The following is a 24109-nucleotide window of genomic DNA, read 5'->3' on the forward strand; positions in this document are numbered from 1 at the left end:
GGATTTTTTCGCACTTTCATTTAAACGGACTTCGTACGACAATGCGAGTGGAAACTCTTTATTACTTTGACAATGGAGAGGCATGCTGGGTGCGATCATACCAGCACAAATGCACTGGATCCCATCAGAACTCCGAAGTTAAGCGTGCTTGGGCGAGAGTAGTACTAGGATGGGTGACCTCCTGGGAAGTCCTCGTGTTGCACCCCTCGATGCGAACTGAAACGCACGTTTAGTGCGTCGCCTCCTACGTTTCGGTTCGGATCTTTTTATTTTCTTCCGGATGGTGAATTCAAAGACGTCCGGTCTTTATTATGGCGGGGTGATAGTGTCGTTTGATTCGATAAACGGAATTCGTTCTGACATTTCATTTGCAGTCAAATTATAGCGGGGGTTTGTTTAGATTCAGTGACGTACAGGCTATAGCGGATGAGTGTACTAGTGGATGCGAGTCATGAATCCGGTCGGAAGGTGTTTACTGGCCGTGAGCTACCCTTGGTGCACAAATATCGTTCCGACGATAACTTTTGATCCGCCCGTCAGATCGTCGCGATTCTTATATTGATTCGGGGGTACTCGGGAAGATCCATCGCGCGATGACAGCCCTGGCGGTCATCCGGCTTCCCGACATGCTCGGATCGTCCATCCGGTGTCATCTAGCAGGATTTTTTCGCACTTTCATTTAAACGGACTTCGTACGACAATGCGAGTGGAAACTCTTTATTACTTTGACAATGGAGTGGCATGCTGGGTGCGATCATACCAGCACAAATGCACTGGATCCCATCAGAACTCCGAAGTTAAGCGTGCTTGGGCGAGAGTAGTACTAGGATGGGTGACCTCCTGGGAAGTCCTCGTGTTGCACCCCTGTCACTTTTTTCGGCTATCTACCACTTTTTTCGAACAATCTTTCGGTTCTGGAACATCGATGCGAACTGAAACGCACGTTTAGTGCGTCGCCTCCTACGTTTCGGTTCGGATCTTTTTATTTTCTTCCGGATGGTGAATTCAAAGACGTCCGGTCTTTATTATGGCGGGGTGATAGTGTCGTTTGATTCGATAAACGGAATTCGTTCTGACATTTCATTTGCGGTCAAATTATAGCGGGGGTTTGTTTAGATTCAGTGACGTACAGGCTATAGCGGATGAGTGTACTAGTGGATGCGAGTCATGAATCCGGTCGGAAGGTGTTTACTGGCCGTGAGCTACCCTTGGTGCACAAATATCGTTCCGACGATAACTTTTGATCCGCCCGTCAGATCGTGGCGATTCTTATATTGATTCGGGGGTACTCGGGAAGATCCATCGCGCGATGACAGCCCTGGCAGTCATCCGGCTTCCCGACATGCTCGGATCGTCCATCCGGTGTCATCTAGCAGGATTTTTTCGCACTTTCATTTAAACGGACTTCGTACGACAATGCGAGTGGAAACTCTTTATTACTTTGACAATGGAGAGGCATGCTGGGTGCGATCATACCAGCACAAATGCACTGGATCCCATCAGAACTCCGAAGTTAAGCGTGCTTGGGCGAGAGTAGTACTAGGATGGGTGACCTCCTGGGAAGTCCTCGTGTTGCACCCCTGTCACTTTTTTCGGCTATCTACCACTTTTTTCGAACAATCTTTCGGTTCTGGAACATCGATGCGAACTGAAACGCACGTTTAGTGCGTCGCCTCATACGTTTCGGTTCGGATCTTTTTATTTTCTTCCGGATGGTGAATTCAAAGACGTCCGGTCTTTATTATGGCGGGCTGATAGTGTCGTTTGATTCGATAAACGGAATTCGTTCTGACATTTCATTTGCGGTCAAATTATAGCGGGGGTTTGTTTAGATTCAGTGACGTACAGGCTATAGCGGATGAGTGTACTAGTGGATGCGAGTCATGAATCCGGTCGGAAGGTGTTTACTGGCCGTGAGCTACCCTTGGTGCACAAATATCGTTCCGACGATAACTTTTGATCCGCCCGTCAGATCGTAGCGATTCTTATATTGATTCGGGGGTACTCGGGAAGATTAATCGCGCGATGACAGCCCTGGCGGTCATCCGGCTTCCCGACATGCTCGGATCGTCCATCCGGTGTCATCTAGCAGGATTTTTTCGCACTTTCATTTAAACGGACTTCGTACGACAATGCGAGTGGAAACTCTTTATTACTTTGACAATGGAGAGGCATGCTGGGTGCGATCATACCAGCACAAATGCACTGGATCCCATCAGAACTCCGAAGTTAAGCGTGCTTGGGCGAGAGTAGTACTAGGATGGGTGACCTCCTGGGAAGTCCTCGTGTTGCACCCCTCGATGCGAACTGAAACGCACGTTTAGTGCGTCGCCTCCTACGTTTCGGTTCGGATCTTTTTATTTTCTTCCGGATGGTGAATTCAAAGACGTCCGGTCTTTATTATGGCGGGGTGATAGTGTCGTTTGATTCGATAAACGGAATTCGTTCTGACATTTCATTTGCAGTCAAATTATAGCGGGGGTTTGTTTAGATTCAGTGACGTACAGGCTATAGCGGATGAGTGTACTAGTGGATGCGAGTCATGAATCCGGTCGGAAGGTGTTTACTGGCCGTGAGCTACCCTTGGTGCACAAATATCGTTCCGACGATAACTTTTGATCCGCCCGTCAGATCGTAGCGATTCTTATATTGATTCGGGGGTACTCGGGAAGATCCATCGCGCGATGACAGCCCTGGCGGTCATCCGGCTTCCCGACATGCTCGGATCGTCCATCCGGTGTCATCTAGCAGGATTTTTTCGCACTTTCATTTAAACGGACTTCGTACGACAATGCGAGTGGAAACTCTTTATTACTTTGACAATGGAGTGGCATGCTGGGTGCGATCATACCAGCACAAATGCACTGGATCCCATCAGAACTCCGAAGTTAAGCGTGCTTGGGCGAGAGTAGTACTAGGATGGGTGACCTCCTGGGAAGTCCTCGTGTTGCACCCCTGTCACTTTTTTCGGCTATCTACCACTTTTTTCGAACAATCTTTCGGTTCTGGAACATCGATGCGAACTGAAACGCACGTTTAGTGCGTCGCCTCCTACGTTTCGGTTCGGATCTTTTTATTTTCTTCCGGATGGTGAATTCAAACACGTCCGGTCTTTATTATGGCGGGGTGATAGTGTCGTTTGATTCGATAAACGGAATTCGTTCTGACATTTCATTTGCGGTCAAATTATAGCGGGGGTTTGTTTAGATTCAGTGACGTACAGGCTATAGCGGATGAGTGTACTAGTGGATGCGAGTCATGAATCCGGTCGGAAGGTGTTTACTGGCCGTGAGCTACCCTTGGTGCACAAATATCGTTCCGACGATAACTTTTGATCCGCCCGTCAGATCGTGGCGGTTCTTATATTGATTCGGGGGTACTCCGGAAGATTCATCGCGCGATGACAGCCCTGGCGGTCATCCGGCTTCCCGACATGCTCGGATCGTCCATCCGGTGTCATCTAGCAGGATTTTTTCGCACTTTCATTTAAACGGACTTTGTACGACAATGCGAGTGGAAACTCTTTATTACTTTGACAATGGAGAGGCATGCTGGGTGCGATCATACCAGCACAAATGCACTGGATCCCATCAGAACTCCGAAGTTAAGCGTGCTTGGGCGAGAGTAGTACTAGGATGGGTGACCTCCTGGGAAGTCCTCGTGTTGCACCCCTGTCACTTTTTTCGGCTATCTACCACTTTTTTCGAACAATCTTTCGGTTCTGGAACATCGATGCGAACTGAAACGCACGTTTAGTGCGTCGCCTCCTACGTTTCGGTTCGGATCTTTTTATTTTCTTCCGGATGGTGAATTCAAAGACGTCCGGTCTTTATTATGGCGGGGTGATAGTGTCGTTTGATTCGATAAACGGAATTCGTTCTGACATTTCATTTGCGGTCAAATTATAGCGGGGGTTTGTTTAGATTCAGTGACGTACAGGCTATAGCGGATGAGTGTACTAGTGGATGCGAGTCATGAATCCGGTCGGAAGGTGTTTACTGGCCGTGAGCTACCCTTGGTGCACAAATATCGTTCCGACGATAACTTTTGATCCGCCCGTCAGATCGTGGCGATTCTTATATTGATTCGGGGGTACTCGGGAAGATCCATCGCGCGATGACAGCCCTGGCAGTCATCCGGCTTCCCGACATGCTCGGATCGTCCATCCGGTGTCATCTAGCAGGATTTTTTCGCACTTTCATTTAAACGGACTTCGTACGACAATGCGAGTGGAAACTCTTTATTACTTTGACAATGGAGAGGCATGCTGGGTGCGATCATACCAGCACAAATGCACTGGATCCCATCAGAACTCCGAAGTTAAGCGTGCTTGGGCGAGAGTAGTACTAGGATGGGTGACCTCCTGGGAAGTCCTCGTGTTGCACCCCTGTCACTTTTTTCGGCTATCTACCACTTTTTTCGAACAATCTTTCGGTTCTGGAACATCGATGCGAACTGAAACGCACGTTTAGTGCGTCGCCTCATACGTTTCGGTTCGGATCTTTTTATTTTCTTCCGGATGGTGAATTCAAAGACGTCCGGTCTTTATTATGGCGGGCTGATAGTGTCGTTTGATTCGATAAACGGAATTCGTTCTGACATTTCATTTGCGGTCAAATTATAGCGGGGGTTTGTTTAGATTCAGTGACGTACAGGCTATAGCGGATGAGTGTACTAGTGGATGCGAGTCATGAATCCGGTCGGAAGGTGTTTACTGGCCGTGAGCTACCCTTGGTGCACAAATATCGTTCCGACGATAACTTTTGATCCGCCCGTCAGATCGTAGCGATTCTTATATTGATTCGGGGGTACTCGGGAAGATTAATCGCGCGATGACAGCCCTGGCGGTCATCCGGCTTCCCGACATGCTCGGATCGTCCATCCGGTGTCATCTAGCAGGATTTTTTCGCACTTTCATTTAAACGGACTTCGTACGACAATGCGAGTGGAAACTCTTTATTACTTTGACAATGGAGAGGCATGCTGGGTGCGATCATACCAGCACAAATGCACTGGATCCCATCAGAACTCCGAAGTTAAGCGTGCTTGGGCGAGAGTAGTACTAGGATGGGTGACCTCCTGGGAAGTCCTCGTGTTGCACCCCTCGATGCGAACTGAAACGCACGTTTAGTGCGTCGCCTCCTACGTTTCGGTTCGGATCTTTTTATTTTCTTCCGGATGGTGAATTCAAAGACGTCCGGTCTTTATTATGGCGGGGTGATAGTGTCGTTTGATTCGATAAACGGAATTCGTTCTGACATTTCATTTGCAGTCAAATTATAGCGGGGGTTTGTTTAGATTCAGTGACGTACAGGCTATAGCGGATGAGTGTACTAGTGGATGCGAGTCATGAATCCGGTCGGAAGGTGTTTACTGGCCGTGAGCTACCCTTGGTGCACAAATATCGTTCCGACGATAACTTTTGATCCGCCCGTCAGATCGTAGCGATTCTTATATTGATTCGGGGGTACTCGGGAAGATCCATCGCGCGATGACAGCCCTGGCGGTCATCCGGCTTCCCGACATGCTCGGATCGTCCATCCGGTGTCATCTAGCAGGATTTTTTCGCACTTTCATTTAAACGGACTTCGTACGACAATGCGAGTGGAAACTCTTTATTACTTTGACAATGGAGTGGCATGCTGGGTGCGATCATACCAGCACAAATGCACTGGATCCCATCAGAACTCCGAAGTTAAGCGTGCTTGGGCGAGAGTAGTACTAGGATGGGTGACCTCCTGGGAAGTCCTCGTGTTGCACCCCTGTCACTTTTTTCGGCTATCTACCACTTTTTTCGAACAATCTTTCGGTTCTGGAACATCGATGCGAACTGAAACGCACGTTTAGTGCGTCGCCTCCTACGTTTCGGTTCGGATCTTTTTATTTTCTTCCGGATGGTGAATTCAAACACGTCCGGTCTTTATTATGGCGGGGTGATAGTGTCGTTTGATTCGATAAACGGAATTCGTTCTGACATTTCATTTGCGGTCAAATTATAGCGGGGGTTTGTTTAGATTCAGTGACGTACAGGCTATAGCGGATGAGTGTACTAGTGGATGCGAGTCATGAATCCGGTCGGAAGGTGTTTACTGGCCGTGAGCTACCCTTGGTGCACAAATATCGTTCCGACGATAACTTTTGATCCGCCCGTCAGATCGTGGCGGTTCTTATATTGATTCGGGGGTACTCCGGAAGATTCATCGCGCGATGACAGCCCTGGCGGTCATCCGGCTTCCCGACATGCTCGGATCGTCCATCCGGTGTCATCTAGCAGGATTTTTTCGCACTTTCATTTAAACGGACTTTGTACGACAATGCGAGTGGAAACTCTTTATTACTTTGACAATGGAGAGGCATGCTGGGTGCGATCATACCAGCACAAATGCACTGGATCCCATCAGAACTCCGAAGTTAAGCGTGCTTGGGCGAGAGTAGTACTAGGATGGGTGACCTCCTGGGAAGTCCTCGTGTTGCACCCCTGTCACTTTTTTCGGCTATCTACCACTTTTTTCGAACAATCTTTCGGTTCTGGAACATCGATGCGAACTGAAACGCACGTTTAGTGCGTCGCCTCCTACGTTTCGGTTCGGATCTTTTTATTTTCTTCCGGATGGTGAATTCAAAGACGTCCGGTCTTTATTATGGCGGGGTGATAGTGTCGTTTGATTCGATAAACGGAATTCGTTCTGACATTTCATTTGCGGTCAAATTATAGCGGGGGTTTGTTTAGATTCAGTGACGTACAGGCTATAGCGGATGAGTGTACTAGTGGATGCGAGTCATGAATCCGGTCGGAAGGTGTTTACTGGCCGTGAGCTACCCTTGGTGCACAAATATCGTTCCGACGATAACTTTTGATCCGCCCGTCAGATCGTAGCGATTCTTATATTGATTCGGGGGTACTCGGGAAGATTAATCGCGCGATGACAGCCCTGGCGGTCATCCGGCTTCCCGACATGCTCGGATCGTCCATCCGGTGTCATCTAGCAGGATTTTTTCGCACTTTCATTTAAACGGACTTCGTACGACAATGCGAGTGGAAACTCTTTATTACTTTGACAATGGAGAGGCATGCTGGGTGCGATCATACCAGCACAAATGCACTGGATCCCATCAGAACTCCGAAGTTAAGCGTGCTTGGGCGAGAGTAGTACTAGGATGGGTGACCTCCTGGGAAGTCCTCGTGTTGCACCCCTGTCACTTTTTTCGGCTATCTACCACTTTTTTCGAACAATCTTTCGGTTCTGGAACATCGATGCGAACTGAAACGCACGTTTAGTGCGTCGCCTCCTACGTTTCGGTTCGGATCTTTTTATTTTCTTCCGGATGGTGAATTCAAACACGTCCGGTCTTTATTATGGCGGGGTGATAGTGTCGTTTGATTCGATAAACGGAATTCGTTCTGACATTTCATTTGCAGTCAAATTATAGCGGGGGTTTGTTTAGATTCAGTGACGTACAGGCTATAGCGGATGAGTGTACTAGTGGATGCGAGTCATGAATCCGGTCGGAAGGTGTTTACTGGCCGTGAGCTACCCTTGGTGCACAAATATCGTTCCGACGATAACTTTTGATCCGCCCGTCAGATCGTAGCGATTCTTATATTGATTCGGGGGTACTCGGGAAGATCCATCGCGCGATGACAGCCCTGGCAGTCATCCGGCTTCCCGACATGCTCGGATCGTCCATCCGGTGTCATCTAGCAGGATTTTTTCGCACTTTCATTTAAACGGACTTCGTACGACAATGCGAGTGGAAACTCTTTATTACTTTGACAATGGAGAGGCATGCTGGGTGCGATCATACCAGCACAAATGCACTGGATCCCATCAGAACTCCGAAGTTAAGCGTGCTTGGGCGAGAGTAGTACTAGGATGGGTGACCTCCTGGGAAGTCCTCGTGTTGCACCCCTGTCACTTTTTTCGGCTATCTACCACTTTTTTCGAACAATCTTTCGGTTCTGGAACATCGATGCGAACTGAAACGCACGTTTAGTGCGTCGCCTCCTACGTTTCGGTTCGGATCTTTTTATTTTCTTCCGGATGGTGAATTCAAACACGTCCGGTCTTTATTATGGCGGGGTGATAGTGTCGTTTGATTCGATAAACGGAATTCGTTCTGACATTTCATTTGCGGTCAAATTATAGCGGGGGTTTGTTTAGATTCAGTGACGTACAGGCTATAGCGGATGAGTGTACTAGTGGATGAGAGTCATGAATCCGGTCGGAAGGTGTTTACTGGCCGTGAGCTACCCTTGGTGCACAAATATCGTTCCGACGATAACTTTTGATCCGCCCGTCAGATCGTGGCGATTCTTATATTGATTCGGGGGTACTCGGGAAGATCCATCGCGCGATGACAGCCCTGGCAGTCATCCGGCTTCCCGACATGCTCGGATCGTCCATCCGGTGTCATCTAGCAGGATTTTTTCGCACTTTCATTTAAACGGACTTCGTACGACAATGCGAGTGGAAACTCTTTATTACTTTGACAATGGAGAGGCATGCTGGGTGCGATCATACCAGCACAAATGCACTGGATCCCATCAGAACTCCGAAGTTAAGCGTGCTTGGGCGAGAGTAGTACTAGGATGGGTGACCTCCTGGGAAGTCCTCGTGTTGCACCCCTGTCACTTTTTTCGGCTATCTACCACTTTTTTCGAACAATCTTTCGGTTCTGGAACATCGATGCGAACTGAAACGCACGTTTAGTGCGTCGCCTCATACGTTTCGGTTCGGATCTTTTTATTTTCTTCCGGATGGTGAATTCAAAGACGTCCGGTCTTTATTATGGCGGGCTGATAGTGTCGTTTGATTCGATAAACGGAATTCGTTCTGACATTTCATTTGCGGTCAAATTATAGCGGGGGTTTGTTTAGATTCAGTGACGTACAGGCTATAGCGGATGAGTGTACTAGTGGATGCGAGTCATGAATCCGGTCGGAAGGTGTTTACTGGCCGTGAGCTACCCTTGGTGCACAAATATCGTTCCGACGATAACTTTTGATCCGCCCGTCAGATCGTAGCGATTCTTATATTGATTCGGGGGTACTCGGGAAGATTAATCGCGCGATGACAGCCCTGGCGGTCATCCGGCTTCCCGACATGCTCGGATCGTCCATCCGGTGTCATCTAGCAGGATTTTTTCGCACTTTCATTTAAACGGACTTCGTACGACAATGCGAGTGGAAACTCTTTATTACTTTGACAATGGAGAGGCATGCTGGGTGCGATCATACCAGCACAAATGCACTGGATCCCATCAGAACTCCGAAGTTAAGCGTGCTTGGGCGAGAGTAGTACTAGGATGGGTGACCTCCTGGGAAGTCCTCGTGTTGCACCCCTCGATGCGAACTGAAACGCACGTTTAGTGCGTCGCCTCCTACGTTTCGGTTCGGATCTTTTTATTTTCTTCCGGATGGTGAATTCAAAGACGTCCGGTCTTTATTATGGCGGGGTGATAGTGTCGTTTGATTCGATAAACGGAATTCGTTCTGACATTTCATTTGCAGTCAAATTATAGCGGGGGTTTGTTTAGATTCAGTGACGTACAGGCTATAGCGGATGAGTGTACTAGTGGATGCGAGTCATGAATCCGGTCGGAAGGTGTTTACTGGCCGTGAGCTACCCTTGGTGCACAAATATCGTTCCGACGATAACTTTTGATCCGCCCGTCAGATCGTCGCGATTCTTATATTGATTCGGGGGTACTCGGGAAGATCCATCGCGCGATGACAGCCCTGGCGGTCATCCGGCTTCCCGACATGCTCGGATCGTCCATCCGGTGTCATCTAGCAGGATTTTTTCGCACTTTCATTTAAACGGACTTCGTACGACAATGCGAGTGGAAACTCTTTATTACTTTGACAATGGAGTGGCATGCTGGGTGCGATCATACCAGCACAAATGCACTGGATCCCATCAGAACTCCGAAGTTAAGCGTGCTTGGGCGAGAGTAGTACTAGGATGGGTGACCTCCTGGGAAGTCCTCGTGTTGCACCCCTGTCACTTTTTTCGGCTATCTACCACTTTTTTCGAACAATCTTTCGGTTCTGGAACATCGATGCGAACTGAAACGCACGTTTAGTGCGTCGCCTCCTACGTTTCGGTTCGGATCTTTTTATTTTCTTCCGGATGGTGAATTCAAAGACGTCCGGTCTTTATTATGGCGGGGTGATAGTGTCGTTTGATTCGATAAACGGAATTCGTTCTGACATTTCATTTGCGGTCAAATTATAGCGGGGGTTTGTTTAGATTCAGTGACGTACAGGCTATAGCGGATGAGTGTACTAGTGGATGCGAGTCATGAATCCGGTCGGAAGGTGTTTACTGGCCGTGAGCTACCCTTGGTGCACAAATATCGTTCCGACGATAACTTTTGATCCGCCCGTCAGATCGTGGCGATTCTTATATTGATTCGGGGGTACTCGGGAAGATCCATCGCGCGATGACAGCCCTGGCAGTCATCCGGCTTCCCGACATGCTCGGATCGTCCATCCGGTGTCATCTAGCAGGATTTTTTCGCACTTTCATTTAAACGGACTTCGTACGACAATGCGAGTGGAAACTCTTTATTACTTTGACAATGGAGAGGCATGCTGGGTGCGATCATACCAGCACAAATGCACTGGATCCCATCAGAACTCCGAAGTTAAGCGTGCTTGGGCGAGAGTAGTACTAGGATGGGTGACCTCCTGGGAAGTCCTCGTGTTGCACCCCTGTCACTTTTTTCGGCTATCTACCACTTTTTTCGAACAATCTTTCGGTTCTGGAACATCGATGCGAACTGAAACGCACGTTTAGTGCGTCGCCTCATACGTTTCGGTTCGGATCTTTTTATTTTCTTCCGGATGGTGAATTCAAAGACGTCCGGTCTTTATTATGGCGGGCTGATAGTGTCGTTTGATTCGATAAACGGAATTCGTTCTGACATTTCATTTGCGGTCAAATTATAGCGGGGGTTTGTTTAGATTCAGTGACGTACAGGCTATAGCGGATGAGTGTACTAGTGGATGCGAGTCATGAATCCGGTCGGAAGGTGTTTACTGGCCGTGAGCTACCCTTGGTGCACAAATATCGTTCCGACGATAACTTTTGATCCGCCCGTCAGATCGTAGCGATTCTTATATTGATTCGGGGGTACTCGGGAAGATTAATCGCGCGATGACAGCCCTGGCGGTCATCCGGCTTCCCGACATGCTCGGATCGTCCATCCGGTGTCATCTAGCAGGATTTTTTCGCACTTTCATTTAAACGGACTTCGTACGACAATGCGAGTGGAAACTCTTTATTACTTTGACAATGGAGAGGCATGCTGGGTGCGATCATACCAGCACAAATGCACTGGATCCCATCAGAACTCCGAAGTTAAGCGTGCTTGGGCGAGAGTAGTACTAGGATGGGTGACCTCCTGGGAAGTCCTCGTGTTGCACCCCTCGATGCGAACTGAAACGCACGTTTAGTGCGTCGCCTCCTACGTTTCGGTTCGGATCTTTTTATTTTCTTCCGGATGGTGAATTCAAAGACGTCCGGTCTTTATTATGGCGGGGTGATAGTGTCGTTTGATTCGATAAACGGAATTCGTTCTGACATTTCATTTGCAGTCAAATTATAGCGGGGGTTTGTTTAGATTCAGTGACGTACAGGCTATAGCGGATGAGTGTACTAGTGGATGCGAGTCATGAATCCGGTCGGAAGGTGTTTACTGGCCGTGAGCTACCCTTGGTGCACAAATATCGTTCCGACGATAACTTTTGATCCGCCCGTCAGATCGTAGCGATTCTTATATTGATTCGGGGGTACTCGGGAAGATCCATCGCGCGATGACAGCCCTGGCGGTCATCCGGCTTCCCGACATGCTCGGATCGTCCATCCGGTGTCATCTAGCAGGATTTTTTCGCACTTTCATTTAAACGGACTTCGTACGACAATGCGAGTGGAAACTCTTTATTACTTTGACAATGGAGTGGCATGCTGGGTGCGATCATACCAGCACAAATGCACTGGATCCCATCAGAACTCCGAAGTTAAGCGTGCTTGGGCGAGAGTAGTACTAGGATGGGTGACCTCCTGGGAAGTCCTCGTGTTGCACCCCTGTCACTTTTTTCGGCTATCTACCACTTTTTTCGAACAATCTTTCGGTTCTGGAACATCGATGCGAACTGAAACGCACGTTTAGTGCGTCGCCTCCTACGTTTCGGTTCGGATCTTTTTATTTTCTTCCGGATGGTGAATTCAAACACGTCCGGTCTTTATTATGGCGGGGTGATAGTGTCGTTTGATTCGATAAACGGAATTCGTTCTGACATTTCATTTGCGGTCAAATTATAGCGGGGGTTTGTTTAGATTCAGTGACGTACAGGCTATAGCGGATGAGTGTACTAGTGGATGCGAGTCATGAATCCGGTCGGAAGGTGTTTACTGGCCGTGAGCTACCCTTGGTGCACAAATATCGTTCCGACGATAACTTTTGATCCGCCCGTCAGATCGTAGCGATTCTTATATTGATTCGGGGGTACTCGGGAAGATTAATCGCGCGATGACAGCCCTGGCGGTCATCCGGCTTCCCGACATGCTCGGATCGTCCATCCGGTGTCATCTAGCAGGATTTTTTCGCACTTTCATTTAAACGGACTTCGTACGACAATGCGAGTGGAAACTCTTTATTACTTTGACAATGGAGAGGCATGCTGGGTGCGATCATACCAGCACAAATGCACTGGATCCCATCAGAACTCCGAAGTTAAGCGTGCTTGGGCGAGAGTAGTACTAGGATGGGTGACCTCCTGGGAAGTCCTCGTGTTGCACCCCTGTCACTTTTTTCGGCTATCTACCACTTTTTTCGAACAATCTTTCGGTTCTGGAACATCGATGCGAACTGAAACGCACGTTTAGTGCGTCGCCTCCTACGTTTCGGTTCGGATCTTTTTATTTTCTTCCGGATGGTGAATTCAAAGACGTCCGGTCTTTATTATGGCGGGGTGATAGTGTCGTTTGATTCGATAAACGGAATTCGTTCTGACATTTCATTTGCGGTCAAATTATAGCGGGGGTTTGTTTAGATTCAGTGACGTACAGGCTATAGCGGATGAGTGTACTAGTGGATGCGAGTCATGAATCCGGTCGGAAGGTGTTTACTGGCCGTGAGCTACCCTTGGTGCACAAATATCGTTCCGACGATAACTTTTGATCCGCCCGTCAGATCGTGGCGATTCTTATATTGATTCGGGGGTACTCGGGAAGATCCATCGCGCGATGACAGCCCTGGCAGTCATCCGGCTTCCCGACATGCTCGGATCGTCCATCCGGTGTCATCTAGCAGGATTTTTTCGCACTTTCATTTAAACGGACTTCGTACGACAATGCGAGTGGAAACTCTTTATTACTTTGACAATGGAGAGGCATGCTGGGTGCGATCATACCAGCACAAATGCACTGGATCCCATCAGAACTCCGAAGTTAAGCGTGCTTGGGCGAGAGTAGTACTAGGATGGGTGACCTCCTGGGAAGTCCTCGTGTTGCACCCCTGTCACTTTTTTCGGCTATCTACCACTTTTTTCGAACAATCTTTCGGTTCTGGAACATCGATGCGAACTGAAACGCACGTTTAGTGCGTCGCCTCCTACGTTTCGGTTCGGATCTTTTTATTTTCTTCCGGATGGTGAATTCAAACACGTCCGGTCTTTATTATGGCGGGGTGATAGTGTCGTTTGATTCGATAAACGGAATTCGTTCTGACATTTCATTTGCGGTCAAATTATAGCGGGGGTTTGTTTAGATTCAGTGACGTACAGGCTATAGCGGATGAGTGTACTAGTGGATGCGAGTCATGAATCCGGTCGGAAGGTGTTTACTGGCCGTGAGCTACCCTTGGTGCACAAATATCGTTCCGACGATAACTTTTGATCCGCCCGTCAGATCGTGGCGATTCTTATATTGATTCGGGGGTACTCGGGAAGATTCATCGCGCGATGACAGCCCTGGCGGCCATCCGGCTTCCCGACATGCTCGGATCGTCCATCCGGTGTCATCTAGCAGGATTTTTTCGCACTTTCATTTAAACGGACTTCGTACGACAATGCGAGTGGAAACTCTTTATTACTTTGACAATGGAGAGGCATGCTGGGTGCGATCATACCAGCACAAATGCACTGGATCCCATCAGAACTCCGAAGTTAAGCGTGCTTGGGCGAGAGTAGTACTAGGATGGGTGACCTCCTGGGAAGTCCTCGTGTTTCACCCCTGTCACTTTTTTCGGCTATCTACCACTTTTTTCGAACAATCTTTCGGTTCTGGAACATCGATGCGAACTGAAACGCACGTTTAGTGCGTCGCCTCCTACGTTTCGGTTCGGATCTTTTTATTTTCTTCCGGATGGTGAATTCAAAGACGTCCGGTCTTTATTATGGCGGGGTGATAGTGTCGTTTGATTCGATAAACGGAATTCGTTCTGACATTTCATTTGCAGTCAAATTATAGCGGGGGTTTGTTTAGATTCAGTGACGTACAGGCTATAGCGGATGAGTGTACTAGTGGATGCGAGTCATGAATCCGGTCGGAAGGTGTTTACTGGCCGTGAGCTACCCTTGGTGCACAAATATCGTTCCGACGATAACTTTTGATCCGCCCGTCAGATCGTCGCGATTCTTATATTGATTCGGGGGTACTCGGGAAGATCCATCGCGCGATGACAGCCCTGGCGGTCATCCGGCTTCCCGACATGCTCGGATCGTCCATCCGGTGTCATCTAGCAGGATTTTTTCGCACTTTCATTTAAACGGACTTCGTACGACAATGCGAGTGGAAACTCTTTATTACTTTGACAATGGAGAGGCATGCTGGGTGCGATCATACCAGCACAAATGCACTGGATCCCATCAGAACTCCGAAGTTAAGCGTGCTTGGGCGAGAGTAGTACTAGGATGGGTGACCTCCTGGGAAGTCCTCGTGTTGCACCCCTGTCACTGTTTTCGGCTATCTACCACTTTTTTCGAACAATCTTTCGGTTCTGGAACATCGATGCGAACTGAAACGCACGTTTAGTGCGTCGCCTCCTACGTTTCGGTTCGGATCTTTTTATTTTCTTCCGGATGGTGAATTCAAACACGTCCGGTCTTTATTATGGCGGGGTGATAGTGTCGTTTGATTCGATAAACGGAATTCGTTCTGACATTTCATTTGCGGTCAAATTATAGCGGGGGTTTGTTTAGATTCAGTGACGTACAGGCTATAGCGGATGAGTGTACTAGTGGATGAGAGTCACGAATCCGGTCGGAAGGTGTTTACTGGCCGTGAGCTACCCTTGGTGCACAAATATCGTTCCGACGATAACTTTTGATCCGCCCGTCAGATCGTGGCGATTCTTATATTGATTCGGGGGTACTCGGGAAGATTCATCGCGCGATGACAGCCCTGGCGGCCATCCGGCTTCCCGACATGCTCGGATCGTCCATCCGGTGTCATCTAGCAGGATTTTTTCGCACTTTCATTTAAACGGACTTCGTACGACAATGCGAGTGGAAACTCTTTATTACTTTGACAATGGAGAGGCATGCTGGGTGCGATCATACCAGCACAAATGCACTGGATCCCATCAGAACTTCGAAGTTAAGCGTGCTTGGGCGAGAGTAGTACTAGGATGGGTGACCTCCTGGGAAGTCCTCGTGTTGCACCCCTGTCACTTTTTTCGGCTATCTACCACTTTTTTCGAACAATCTTTCGGTTCTGGAACATCGATGCGAACTGAAACGCACGTTTAGTGCGTCGCCTCATACGTTTCGGTTCGGATCTTTTTATTTTCTTCCGGATGGTGAATTCAAAGACGTCAGGTCTTTATTATGGCGGGCTGATAGTGTCGTTTGATTCGATAAACGGAATTCGTTCTGACATTTCATTTGCGGTCAAATTATAGCGGGGGTTTGTTTAGATTCAGTGACGTACAGGCTATAGCGGATGAGTGTACTAGTGGATGCGAGTCATGAATCCGGTCGGAAGGTGTTTACTGGCCGTGAGCTACCCTTGGTGCACAAATATCGTTCCGACGATAACTTTTGATCCGCCCGTCAGATCGTAGCGATTCTTATATTGATTCGGGGGTACTCGGGAAGATTAATCGCGCGATGACAGCCCTGGCGGTCATCCGGCTTCCCGACATGCTCGGATCGTCCATCCGGTGTCATCTAGCAGGATTTTTTCGCACTTTCATTTAAACGGACTTCGTACGACAATGCGAGTGGAAACTCTTTATTACTTTGACAATGGAGAGGCATGCTGGGTGCGATCATACCAGCACAAATGCACTGGATCCCATCAGAACTCCGAAGTTAAGCGTGCTTGGGCGAGAGTAGTACTAGGATGGGTGACCTCCTGGGAAGTCCTCGTGTTGCACCCCTGTCACTTTTTTCGGCTATCTACCACTTTTTTCGAACAATCTTTCGGTTCTGGAACATCGATGCGAACTGAAACGCACGTTTAGTGCGTCGCCTCCTACGTTTCGGTTCGGATCTTTTTATTTTCTTCCGGATGGTGAATTCAAAGACGTCCGGTCTTTATTATGGCGGGGTGATAGTGTCGTTTGATTCGATAAACGGAATTCGTTCTGACATTTCATTTGCGGTCAAATTATAGCGGGGGTTTGTTTAGATTCAGTGACGTACAGGCTATAGCGGATGAGTGTACTAGTGGATGCGAGTCATGAATCCGGTCGGAAGGTGTTTACTGGCCGTGAGCTACCCTTGGTGCACAAATATCGTTCCGACGATAACTTTTGATCCGCCCGTCAGATCGTAGCGATTCTTATATTGATTCGGGGGTACTCGGGAAGATTAATCGCGCGATGACAGCCCTGGCGGTCATCCGGCTTCCCGACATGCTCGGATCGTCCATCCGGTGTCATCTAGCAGGATTTTTTCGCACTTTCATTTAAACGGACTTCGTACGACAATGCGAGTGGAAACTCTTTATTACTTTGACAATGGAGAGGCATGCTGGGTGCGATCATACCAGCACAAATGCACTGGATCCCATCAGAACTCCGAAGTTAAGCGTGCTTGGGCGAGAGTAGTACTAGGATGGGTGACCTCCTGGGAAGTCCTCGTGTTGCACCCCTCGATGCGAACTGAAACGCACGTTTAGTGCGTCGCCTCCTACGTTTCGGTTCGGATCTTTTTATTTTCTTCCGGATGGTGAATTCAAAGACGTCCGGTCTTTATTATGGCGGGGTGATAGTGTCGTTTGATTCGATAAACGGAATTCGTTCTGACATTTCATTTGCAGTCAAATTATAGCGGGGGTTTGTTTAGATTCAGTGACGTACAGGCTATAGCGGATGAGTGTACTAGTGGATGCGAGTCATGAATCCGGTCGGAAGGTGTTTACTGGCCGTGAGCTACCCTTGGTGCACAAATATCGTTCCGACGATAACTTTTGATCCGCCCGTCAGATCGTCGTGATTCTTATATTGATTCGTGGGTACTCGGGAAGATCCATCGCGCGATGACAGCCCTGGCGGTCATCCGGCTTCCCGACATGCTCGGATCGTCCATCCGGTGTCATCTAGCAGGATTTTTTCGCACTTTCATTTAAACGGACTTCGTACGACAATGCGAGTGGAAACTCTTTATTACTTTGACAATGGAGTGGCATGCTGGGTGCGATCATACCAGCACAAATGCACTGGATCCCATCAGAACTCCGAAGTTAAGCGTGCTTGGGCGAGAGTAGTACTAGGATGGGTGACCTCCTGGGAAGTCCTCGTGTTGCACCCCTCGATGCGAACTGAAACGCACGTTTAGTGCGTCGCCTCCTACGTTTCGGTTCGGATCTTTTTATTTTCTTCCGGATGGTGAATTCAAAGACGTCCGGTCTTTATTATGGCGGGGTGATAGTGTCGTTTGATTCGATAAACGGAATTCGTTCTGACATTTCATTTGCAGTCAAATTATAGCGGGGGTTTGTTTAGATTCAGTGACGTACAGGCTATAGCGGATGAGTGTACTAGTGGATGCGAGTCATGAATCCGGTCGGAAGGTGTTTACTGGCCGTGAGCTACCCTTGGTGCACAAATATCGTTCCGACGATAACTTTTGATCCGCCCGTCAGATCGTAGCGATTCTTATATTGATTCGGGGGTACTCGGGAAGATTAATCGCGCGATGACAGCCCTGGCGGTCATCCGGCTTCCCGACATGCTCGGATCGTCCATCCGGTGTCATCTAGCAGGATTTTTTCGCACTTTCATTTAAACGGACTTCGTACGACAATGCGAGTGGAAACTCTTTATTACTTTGACAATGGAAAGGCATGCTGGGTGCGATCATACCAGCACAAATGCACTGGATCCCATCAGAACTCCGAAGTTAAGCGTGCTTGGGCGAGAGTAGTACTAGGATGGGTGACCTCCTGGGAAGTCCTCGTGTTGCACCCCTGTCACTTTTTTCGGCTATCTACCACTTTTTTCGAACAATCTTTCGGTTCTGGAACATCGATGCGAACTGAAACGCACGTTTAGTGCGTCGCCTCATACGTTTCGGTTCGGATCTTTTTATTTTCTTCCGGATGGTGAATTCAAACACGTCCGGTCTTTATTATGGCGGGGTGATAGTGTCGTTTGATTCGATAAACGGAATTCGTTCTGACATTTCATTTGCGGTCAAATTATAGCGGGGGTTTGTTTAGATTCAGTGACGTACAGGCTATAGCGGATGAGTGTACTAGTGGATGCGAGTCATGAATCCGGTCGGAAGGTGTTTACTGGCCGTGAGCTACCCTTGGTGCACAAATATCGTTCCGACGATAACTTTTGATCCGCCCGTCAGATCGTGGCGGTTCTTATATTGATTCGGGGGTACTCGGGAAGATTCATCGCGCGATGACAGCCCTGGCGGTCATCCGGCTTCCCGACATGCTCGGATCGTCCATCCGGTGTCATCTAGCAGGATTTTTTCGCACTTTCATTTAAACGGACTTGGTACGACAATGCGAGTGGAAACTCTTTATTACTTTGACAATGGAGAGGCATGCTGGGTGCGATCATACCAGCACAAATGCACTGGATCCCATCAGAACTCCGAAGTTAAGCGTGCTTGGGCGAGAGTAGTACTAGGATGGGTGACCTCCTGGGAAGTCCTCGTGTTGCACCCCTGTCACTTTTTTCGGCTATCTACCACTTTTTTCGAACAATCTTTCGGTTCTGGAACATCGATGCGAACTGAAACGCACGTTTAGTGCGTCGCCTCCTACGTTTCGGTTCGGATCTTTTTATTTTCTTCCGGATGGTGAATTCAAAGACGTCCGGTCTTTATTATGGCGGGGTGATAGTGTCGTTTGATTCGATAAACGGAATTCGTTCTGACATTTCATTTGCGGTCAAATTATAGCGGGGGTTTGTTTAGATTCAGTGACGTACAGGCTATAGCGGATGAGTGTACTAGTGGATGCGAGTCATGAATCCGGTCGGAAGGTGTTTACTGGCCGTGAGCTACCCTTGGTGCACAAATATCGTTCCGACGATAACTTTTGATCCGCCCGTCAGATCGTAGCGATTCTTATATTGATTCGGGGGTACTCGGGAAGATTAATCGCGCGATGACAGCCCTGGCGGTCATCCGGCTTCCCGACATGCTCGGATCGTCCATCCGGTGTCATCTAGCAGGATTTTTTCGCACTTTCATTTAAACGGACTTCGTACGACAATGCGAGTGGAAACTCTTTATTACTTTGACAATGGAGAGGCATGCTGGGTGCGATCATACCAGCACAAATGCACTGGATCCCATCAGAACTCCGAAGTTAAGCGTGCTTGGGCGAGAGTAGTACTAGGATGGGTGACCTCCTGGGAAGTCCTCGTGTTGCACCCCTCGATGCGAACTGAAACGCACGTTTAGTGCGTCGCCTCCTACGTTTCGGTTCGGATCTTTTTATTTTCTTCCGGATGGTGAATTCAAAGACGTCCGGTCTTTATTATGGCGGGGTGATAGTGTCGTTTGATTCGATAAACGGAATTCGTTCTGACATTTCATTTGCAGTCAAATTATAGCGGGGGTTTGTTTAGATTCAGTGACGTACAGGCTATAGCGGATGAGTGTACTAGTGGATGCGAGTCATGAATCCGGTCGGAAGGTGTTTACTGGCCGTGAGCTACCCTTGGTGCACAAATATCGTTCCGACGATAACTTTTGATCCGCCCGTCAGATCGTCGTGATTCTTATATTGATTCGTGGGTACTCGGGAAGATCCATCGCGCGATGACAGCCCTGGCGGTCATCCGGCTTCCCGACATGCTCGGATCGTCCATCCGGTGTCATCTAGCAGGATTTTTTCGCACTTTCATTTAAACGGACTTCGTACGACAATGCGAGTGGAAACTCTTTATTACTTTGACAATGGAGTGGCATGCTGGGTGCGATCATACCAGCACAAATGCACTGGATCCCATCAGAACTCCGAAGTTAAGCGTGCTTGGGCGAGAGTAGTACTAGGATGGGTGACCTCCTGGGAAGTCCTCGTGTTGCACCCCTGTCACTTTTTTCGGCTATCTACCACTTTTTTCGAACAATCTTTCGGTTCTGGAACATCGATGCGAACTGAAACGCACGTTTAGTGCGTCGCCTCATACGTTTCGGTTCGGATCTTTTTATTTTCTTCCGGATGGTGAATTCAAAGACGTCCGGTCTTTATTATGGCGGGCTGATAATGTCGTTTGATTCGATAAACGGAATTCGTTCTGACATTTCATTTGCGGTCAAATTATAGCGGGGGTTTGTTTAGATTCAGTGACGTACAGGCTATAGCGGATGAGTGTACTAGTGGATGCGAGTAATGAATCCGGTCGGAAGGTGTTTACTGGCCGTGAGCTACCCTTGGTGCACAAATATCGTTCCGACGATAACTTTTGATCCGCCCGTCAGATCGTAGCGATTCTTATATTGATTCGGGGGTACTCGGGAAGATTAATCGCGCGATGACAGCCCTGGCGGTCATCCGGCTTCCCGACATGCTCGGATCGTCCATCCGGTGTCATCTAGCAGGATTTTTTCGCACTTTCATTTAAACGGACTTCGTACGACAATGCGAGTGGAAACTCTTTATTACTTTGACAATGGAGAGGCATGCTGGGTGCGATCATACCAGCACAAATGCACTGGATCCCATCAGAACTCCGAAGTTAAGCGTGCTTGGGCGAGAGTAGTACTAGGATGGGTGACCTCCTGGGAAGTCCTCGTGTTGCACCCCTGTCACTTTTTTCGGCTATCTACCACTTTTTTCGAACAATCTTTCGGTTCTGGAACATCGATGCGAACTGAAACGCACGTTTAGTGCGTCGCCTCCTACGTTTCGGTTCGGATCTTTTTATTTTCTTCCGGATGGTGAATTCAAAGACGTCCGGTCTTTATTATGGCGGGGTGATAGTGTCGTTTGATTCGATAAACGGAATTCGTTCTGACATTTCATTTGCAGTCAAATTATAGCGGGGGTTTGTTTAGATTCAGTGACGTACAGGCTATAGCGGATGAGTGTACTAGTGGATGCGAGTCATGAATCCGGTCGGAAGGTGTTTACTGGCCGTGAGCTACCCTTGGTGCACAAATATCGTTCCGACGATAACTTTTGATCCGCCCGTCAGATCGTGGCGGTTCTTATATTGATTCGGGGGTACTCGGGAAGATTCATCGCGCGATGACAGCCCTGGCAGTCATCCGGCTTCCCGACATGCTCGGATCGTCCATCCGGTGTCATCTAGCAGGATTTTTTCGCACTTTCATTTAAACGGACTTGGTACGACAATGCGAGTGGAAACTCTTTATTACTTTGACAATGGAGAGGCATGCTGGGTGCGATCATACCAGCACAAATGCACTGGATCCCATCAGAACTCCGAAGTTAAGCGTGCTTGGGCGAGAGTAGTACTAGGATGGGTGACCTCCTGGGAAGTCCTCGTGTTGCACCCCTGTCACTTTTTTCGGCTATCTACCACTTTTTTCGAACAATCTTTCGGTTCTGGAACATCGATGCGAACTGAAACGCACGTTTAGTGCGTCGCCTCCTACGTTTCGGTTCGGATCTTTTTATTTTCTTCCGGATGGTGAATTCAAAGACGTCCGGTCTTTATTATGGCGGGGTGATAGTGTCGTTTGATTCGATAAACGGAATTCGTTCTGACATTTCATTTGCGGTCAAATTATAGCGGGGGTTTGTTTAGATTCAGTGACGTACAGGCTATAGCGGATGAGTGTACTAGTGGATGCGAGTCATGAATCCGGTCGGAAGGTGTTTACTGGCCGTGAGCTACCCTTGGTGCACAAATATCGTTCCGACGATAACTTTTGATCCGCCCGTCAGATCGTAGCGATTCTTATATTGATTCGGGGGTACTCGGGAAGATTAATCGCGCGATGACAGCCCTGGCGGTCATCCGGCTTCCCGACATGCTCGGATCGTCCATCCGGTGTCATCTAGCAGGATTTTTTCGCACTTTCATTTAAACGGACTTCGTACGACAATGCGAGTGGAAACTCTTTATTACTTTGACAATGGAGAGGCATGCTGGGTGCGATCATACCAGCACAAATGCACTGGATCCCATCAGAACTCCGAAGTTAAGCGTGCTTGGGCGAGAGTAGTACTAGGATGGGTGACCTCCTGGGAAGTCCTCGTGTTGCACCCCTCGATGCGAACTGAAACGCACGTTTAGTGCGTCGCCTCCTACGTTTCGGTTCGGATCTTTTTATTTTCTTCCGGATGGTGAATTCAAAGACGTCCGGTCTTTATTATGGCGGGGTGATAGTGTCGTTTGATTCGATAAACGGAATTCGTTCTGACATTTCATTTGCAGTCAAATTATAGCGGGGGTTTGTTTAGATTCAGTGACGTACAGGCTATAGCGGATGAGTGTACTAGTGGATGCGAGTCATGAATCCGGTCGGAAGGTGTTTACTGGCCGTGAGCTACCCTTGGTGCACAAATATCGTTCCGACGATAACTTTTGATCCGCCCGTCAGATCGTCGTGATTCTTATATTGATTCGTGGGTACTCGGGAAGATCCATCGCGCGATGACAGCCCTGGCGGTCATCCGGCTTCCCGACATGCTCGGATCGTCCATCCGGTGTCATCTAGCAGGATTTTTTCGCACTTTCATTTAAACGGACTTCGTACGACAATGCGAGTGGAAACTCTTTATTACTTTGACAATGGAGTGGCATGCTGGGTGCGATCATACCAGCACAAATGCACTGGATCCCATCAGAACTCCGAAGTTAAGCGTGCTTGGGCGAGAGTAGTACTAGGATGGGTGACCTCCTGGGAAGTCCTCGTGTTGCACCCCTGTCACTTTTTTCGGCTATCTACCACTTTTTTCGAACAATCTTTCGGTTCTGGAACATCGATGCGAACTGAAACGCACGTTTAGTGCGTCGCCTCATACGTTTCGGTTCGGATCTTTTTATTTTCTTCCGGATGGTGAATTCAAAGACGTCCGGTCTTTATTATGGCGGGCTGATAATGTCGTTTGATTCGATAAACGGAATTCGTTCTGACATTTCATTTGCGGTCAAATTATAGCGGGGGTTTGTTTAGATTCAGTGACGTACAGGCTATAGCGGATGAGTGTACTAGTGGATGCGAGTAATGAATCCGGTCGGAAGGTGTTTACTGGCCGTGAGCTACCCTTGGTGCACAAATATCGTTCCGACGATAACTTTTGATCCGCCCGTCAGATCGTAGCGATTCTTATATTGATTCGGGGGTACTCGGGAAGATTAATCGCGCGATGACAGCCCTGGCGGTCATCCGGCTTCCCGACATGCTCGGATCGTCCATCCGGTGTCATCTAGCAGGATTTTTTCGCACTTTCATTTAAACGGACTTCGTACGACAATGCGAGTGGAAACTCTTTATTACTTTGACAATGGAGAGGCATGCTGGGTGCGATCATACCAGCACAAATGCACTGGATCCCATCAGAACTCCGAAGTTAAGCGTGCTTGGGCGAGAGTAGTACTAGGATGGGTGACCTCCTGGGAAGTCCTCGTGTTGCACCCCTGTCACTTTTTTCGGCTATCTACCACTTTTTTCGAACAATCTTTCGGTTCTGGAACATCGATGCGAACTGAA

The 24109-nt window shown here is 48.4% G+C and overlaps 35 non-coding genes across 35 annotated transcripts; all 35 read left to right on the plus strand.

The window, feature by feature from the left end:
• The first annotated feature begins 87 nt into the window (after positions 1–87).
• LOC143871047 (5S ribosomal RNA) lies at positions 88–206 on the plus strand. The gene has a single exon (XR_013245822.1). It is a non-coding gene; the product is annotated as a 5S ribosomal RNA (ribosomal RNA).
• Positions 207–746: 540 nt separating this feature from the next.
• LOC143871048 (5S ribosomal RNA) lies at positions 747–865 on the plus strand. Its single transcript, XR_013245823.1, has one exon. It is a non-coding gene; the product is annotated as a 5S ribosomal RNA (ribosomal RNA).
• Positions 866–1462: 597 nt separating this feature from the next.
• LOC143871050 (5S ribosomal RNA) lies at positions 1463–1581 on the plus strand. Its single transcript, XR_013245824.1, has one exon. It is a non-coding gene; the product is annotated as a 5S ribosomal RNA (ribosomal RNA).
• A 597-nt stretch (positions 1582–2178) lies between these two features.
• On the plus strand, positions 2179–2297 carry LOC143871052 (5S ribosomal RNA). The gene has a single exon (XR_013245826.1). It is a non-coding gene; the product is annotated as a 5S ribosomal RNA (ribosomal RNA).
• Positions 2298–2837: 540 nt separating this feature from the next.
• Positions 2838–2956, plus strand: LOC143871053 (5S ribosomal RNA). Its single transcript, XR_013245827.1, has one exon. It is a non-coding gene; the product is annotated as a 5S ribosomal RNA (ribosomal RNA).
• A 597-nt stretch (positions 2957–3553) lies between these two features.
• LOC143871054 (5S ribosomal RNA) lies at positions 3554–3672 on the plus strand. Its single transcript, XR_013245828.1, has one exon. It is a non-coding gene; the product is annotated as a 5S ribosomal RNA (ribosomal RNA).
• Positions 3673–4269: 597 nt separating this feature from the next.
• LOC143871055 (5S ribosomal RNA) lies at positions 4270–4388 on the plus strand. Its single transcript, XR_013245830.1, has one exon. It is a non-coding gene; the product is annotated as a 5S ribosomal RNA (ribosomal RNA).
• Positions 4389–4985: 597 nt separating this feature from the next.
• Positions 4986–5104, plus strand: LOC143871056 (5S ribosomal RNA). The gene has a single exon (XR_013245831.1). It is a non-coding gene; the product is annotated as a 5S ribosomal RNA (ribosomal RNA).
• A 540-nt stretch (positions 5105–5644) lies between these two features.
• LOC143871058 (5S ribosomal RNA) lies at positions 5645–5763 on the plus strand. The gene has a single exon (XR_013245833.1). It is a non-coding gene; the product is annotated as a 5S ribosomal RNA (ribosomal RNA).
• Positions 5764–6360: 597 nt separating this feature from the next.
• Positions 6361–6479, plus strand: LOC143871059 (5S ribosomal RNA). Its single transcript, XR_013245834.1, has one exon. It is a non-coding gene; the product is annotated as a 5S ribosomal RNA (ribosomal RNA).
• A 597-nt stretch (positions 6480–7076) lies between these two features.
• Positions 7077–7195, plus strand: LOC143871061 (5S ribosomal RNA). Its single transcript, XR_013245835.1, has one exon. It is a non-coding gene; the product is annotated as a 5S ribosomal RNA (ribosomal RNA).
• Positions 7196–7792: 597 nt separating this feature from the next.
• On the plus strand, positions 7793–7911 carry LOC143871062 (5S ribosomal RNA). The gene has a single exon (XR_013245836.1). It is a non-coding gene; the product is annotated as a 5S ribosomal RNA (ribosomal RNA).
• A 597-nt stretch (positions 7912–8508) lies between these two features.
• LOC143871063 (5S ribosomal RNA) lies at positions 8509–8627 on the plus strand. Its single transcript, XR_013245837.1, has one exon. It is a non-coding gene; the product is annotated as a 5S ribosomal RNA (ribosomal RNA).
• A 597-nt stretch (positions 8628–9224) lies between these two features.
• On the plus strand, positions 9225–9343 carry LOC143871065 (5S ribosomal RNA). The gene has a single exon (XR_013245839.1). It is a non-coding gene; the product is annotated as a 5S ribosomal RNA (ribosomal RNA).
• A 540-nt stretch (positions 9344–9883) lies between these two features.
• Positions 9884–10002, plus strand: LOC143871066 (5S ribosomal RNA). The gene has a single exon (XR_013245840.1). It is a non-coding gene; the product is annotated as a 5S ribosomal RNA (ribosomal RNA).
• A 597-nt stretch (positions 10003–10599) lies between these two features.
• On the plus strand, positions 10600–10718 carry LOC143871067 (5S ribosomal RNA). Its single transcript, XR_013245841.1, has one exon. It is a non-coding gene; the product is annotated as a 5S ribosomal RNA (ribosomal RNA).
• A 597-nt stretch (positions 10719–11315) lies between these two features.
• Positions 11316–11434, plus strand: LOC143871068 (5S ribosomal RNA). The gene has a single exon (XR_013245842.1). It is a non-coding gene; the product is annotated as a 5S ribosomal RNA (ribosomal RNA).
• Positions 11435–11974: 540 nt separating this feature from the next.
• Positions 11975–12093, plus strand: LOC143871069 (5S ribosomal RNA). The gene has a single exon (XR_013245843.1). It is a non-coding gene; the product is annotated as a 5S ribosomal RNA (ribosomal RNA).
• A 597-nt stretch (positions 12094–12690) lies between these two features.
• LOC143871070 (5S ribosomal RNA) lies at positions 12691–12809 on the plus strand. The gene has a single exon (XR_013245844.1). It is a non-coding gene; the product is annotated as a 5S ribosomal RNA (ribosomal RNA).
• A 597-nt stretch (positions 12810–13406) lies between these two features.
• On the plus strand, positions 13407–13525 carry LOC143871071 (5S ribosomal RNA). The gene has a single exon (XR_013245845.1). It is a non-coding gene; the product is annotated as a 5S ribosomal RNA (ribosomal RNA).
• A 597-nt stretch (positions 13526–14122) lies between these two features.
• On the plus strand, positions 14123–14241 carry LOC143874182 (5S ribosomal RNA). Its single transcript, XR_013248870.1, has one exon. It is a non-coding gene; the product is annotated as a 5S ribosomal RNA (ribosomal RNA).
• Positions 14242–14838: 597 nt separating this feature from the next.
• LOC143871072 (5S ribosomal RNA) lies at positions 14839–14957 on the plus strand. Its single transcript, XR_013245846.1, has one exon. It is a non-coding gene; the product is annotated as a 5S ribosomal RNA (ribosomal RNA).
• A 597-nt stretch (positions 14958–15554) lies between these two features.
• On the plus strand, positions 15555–15673 carry LOC143873609 (5S ribosomal RNA). The gene has a single exon (XR_013248312.1). It is a non-coding gene; the product is annotated as a 5S ribosomal RNA (ribosomal RNA).
• A 597-nt stretch (positions 15674–16270) lies between these two features.
• On the plus strand, positions 16271–16389 carry LOC143871073 (5S ribosomal RNA). Its single transcript, XR_013245847.1, has one exon. It is a non-coding gene; the product is annotated as a 5S ribosomal RNA (ribosomal RNA).
• Positions 16390–16986: 597 nt separating this feature from the next.
• Positions 16987–17105, plus strand: LOC143871074 (5S ribosomal RNA). The gene has a single exon (XR_013245848.1). It is a non-coding gene; the product is annotated as a 5S ribosomal RNA (ribosomal RNA).
• A 540-nt stretch (positions 17106–17645) lies between these two features.
• On the plus strand, positions 17646–17764 carry LOC143871076 (5S ribosomal RNA). Its single transcript, XR_013245850.1, has one exon. It is a non-coding gene; the product is annotated as a 5S ribosomal RNA (ribosomal RNA).
• A 540-nt stretch (positions 17765–18304) lies between these two features.
• On the plus strand, positions 18305–18423 carry LOC143871077 (5S ribosomal RNA). Its single transcript, XR_013245851.1, has one exon. It is a non-coding gene; the product is annotated as a 5S ribosomal RNA (ribosomal RNA).
• A 597-nt stretch (positions 18424–19020) lies between these two features.
• LOC143871078 (5S ribosomal RNA) lies at positions 19021–19139 on the plus strand. The gene has a single exon (XR_013245852.1). It is a non-coding gene; the product is annotated as a 5S ribosomal RNA (ribosomal RNA).
• A 597-nt stretch (positions 19140–19736) lies between these two features.
• LOC143871079 (5S ribosomal RNA) lies at positions 19737–19855 on the plus strand. Its single transcript, XR_013245853.1, has one exon. It is a non-coding gene; the product is annotated as a 5S ribosomal RNA (ribosomal RNA).
• A 540-nt stretch (positions 19856–20395) lies between these two features.
• LOC143871080 (5S ribosomal RNA) lies at positions 20396–20514 on the plus strand. The gene has a single exon (XR_013245854.1). It is a non-coding gene; the product is annotated as a 5S ribosomal RNA (ribosomal RNA).
• Positions 20515–21111: 597 nt separating this feature from the next.
• Positions 21112–21230, plus strand: LOC143871081 (5S ribosomal RNA). Its single transcript, XR_013245855.1, has one exon. It is a non-coding gene; the product is annotated as a 5S ribosomal RNA (ribosomal RNA).
• A 597-nt stretch (positions 21231–21827) lies between these two features.
• On the plus strand, positions 21828–21946 carry LOC143871082 (5S ribosomal RNA). The gene has a single exon (XR_013245856.1). It is a non-coding gene; the product is annotated as a 5S ribosomal RNA (ribosomal RNA).
• A 597-nt stretch (positions 21947–22543) lies between these two features.
• On the plus strand, positions 22544–22662 carry LOC143871083 (5S ribosomal RNA). Its single transcript, XR_013245857.1, has one exon. It is a non-coding gene; the product is annotated as a 5S ribosomal RNA (ribosomal RNA).
• Positions 22663–23202: 540 nt separating this feature from the next.
• On the plus strand, positions 23203–23321 carry LOC143871084 (5S ribosomal RNA). Its single transcript, XR_013245858.1, has one exon. It is a non-coding gene; the product is annotated as a 5S ribosomal RNA (ribosomal RNA).
• A 597-nt stretch (positions 23322–23918) lies between these two features.
• On the plus strand, positions 23919–24037 carry LOC143871085 (5S ribosomal RNA). Its single transcript, XR_013245859.1, has one exon. It is a non-coding gene; the product is annotated as a 5S ribosomal RNA (ribosomal RNA).
• Positions 24038–24109: the final 72 nt, after the last annotated feature.

Source organism: Tasmannia lanceolata, unplaced genomic scaffold, assembly GCF_043159265.1.
Source record: "Tasmannia lanceolata isolate RefF3 unplaced genomic scaffold, GAP_Taslan_0.1 ptg000003l, whole genome shotgun sequence".
Lineage (NCBI taxonomy): Eukaryota > Viridiplantae > Streptophyta > Magnoliopsida > Canellales > Winteraceae > Tasmannia > Tasmannia lanceolata.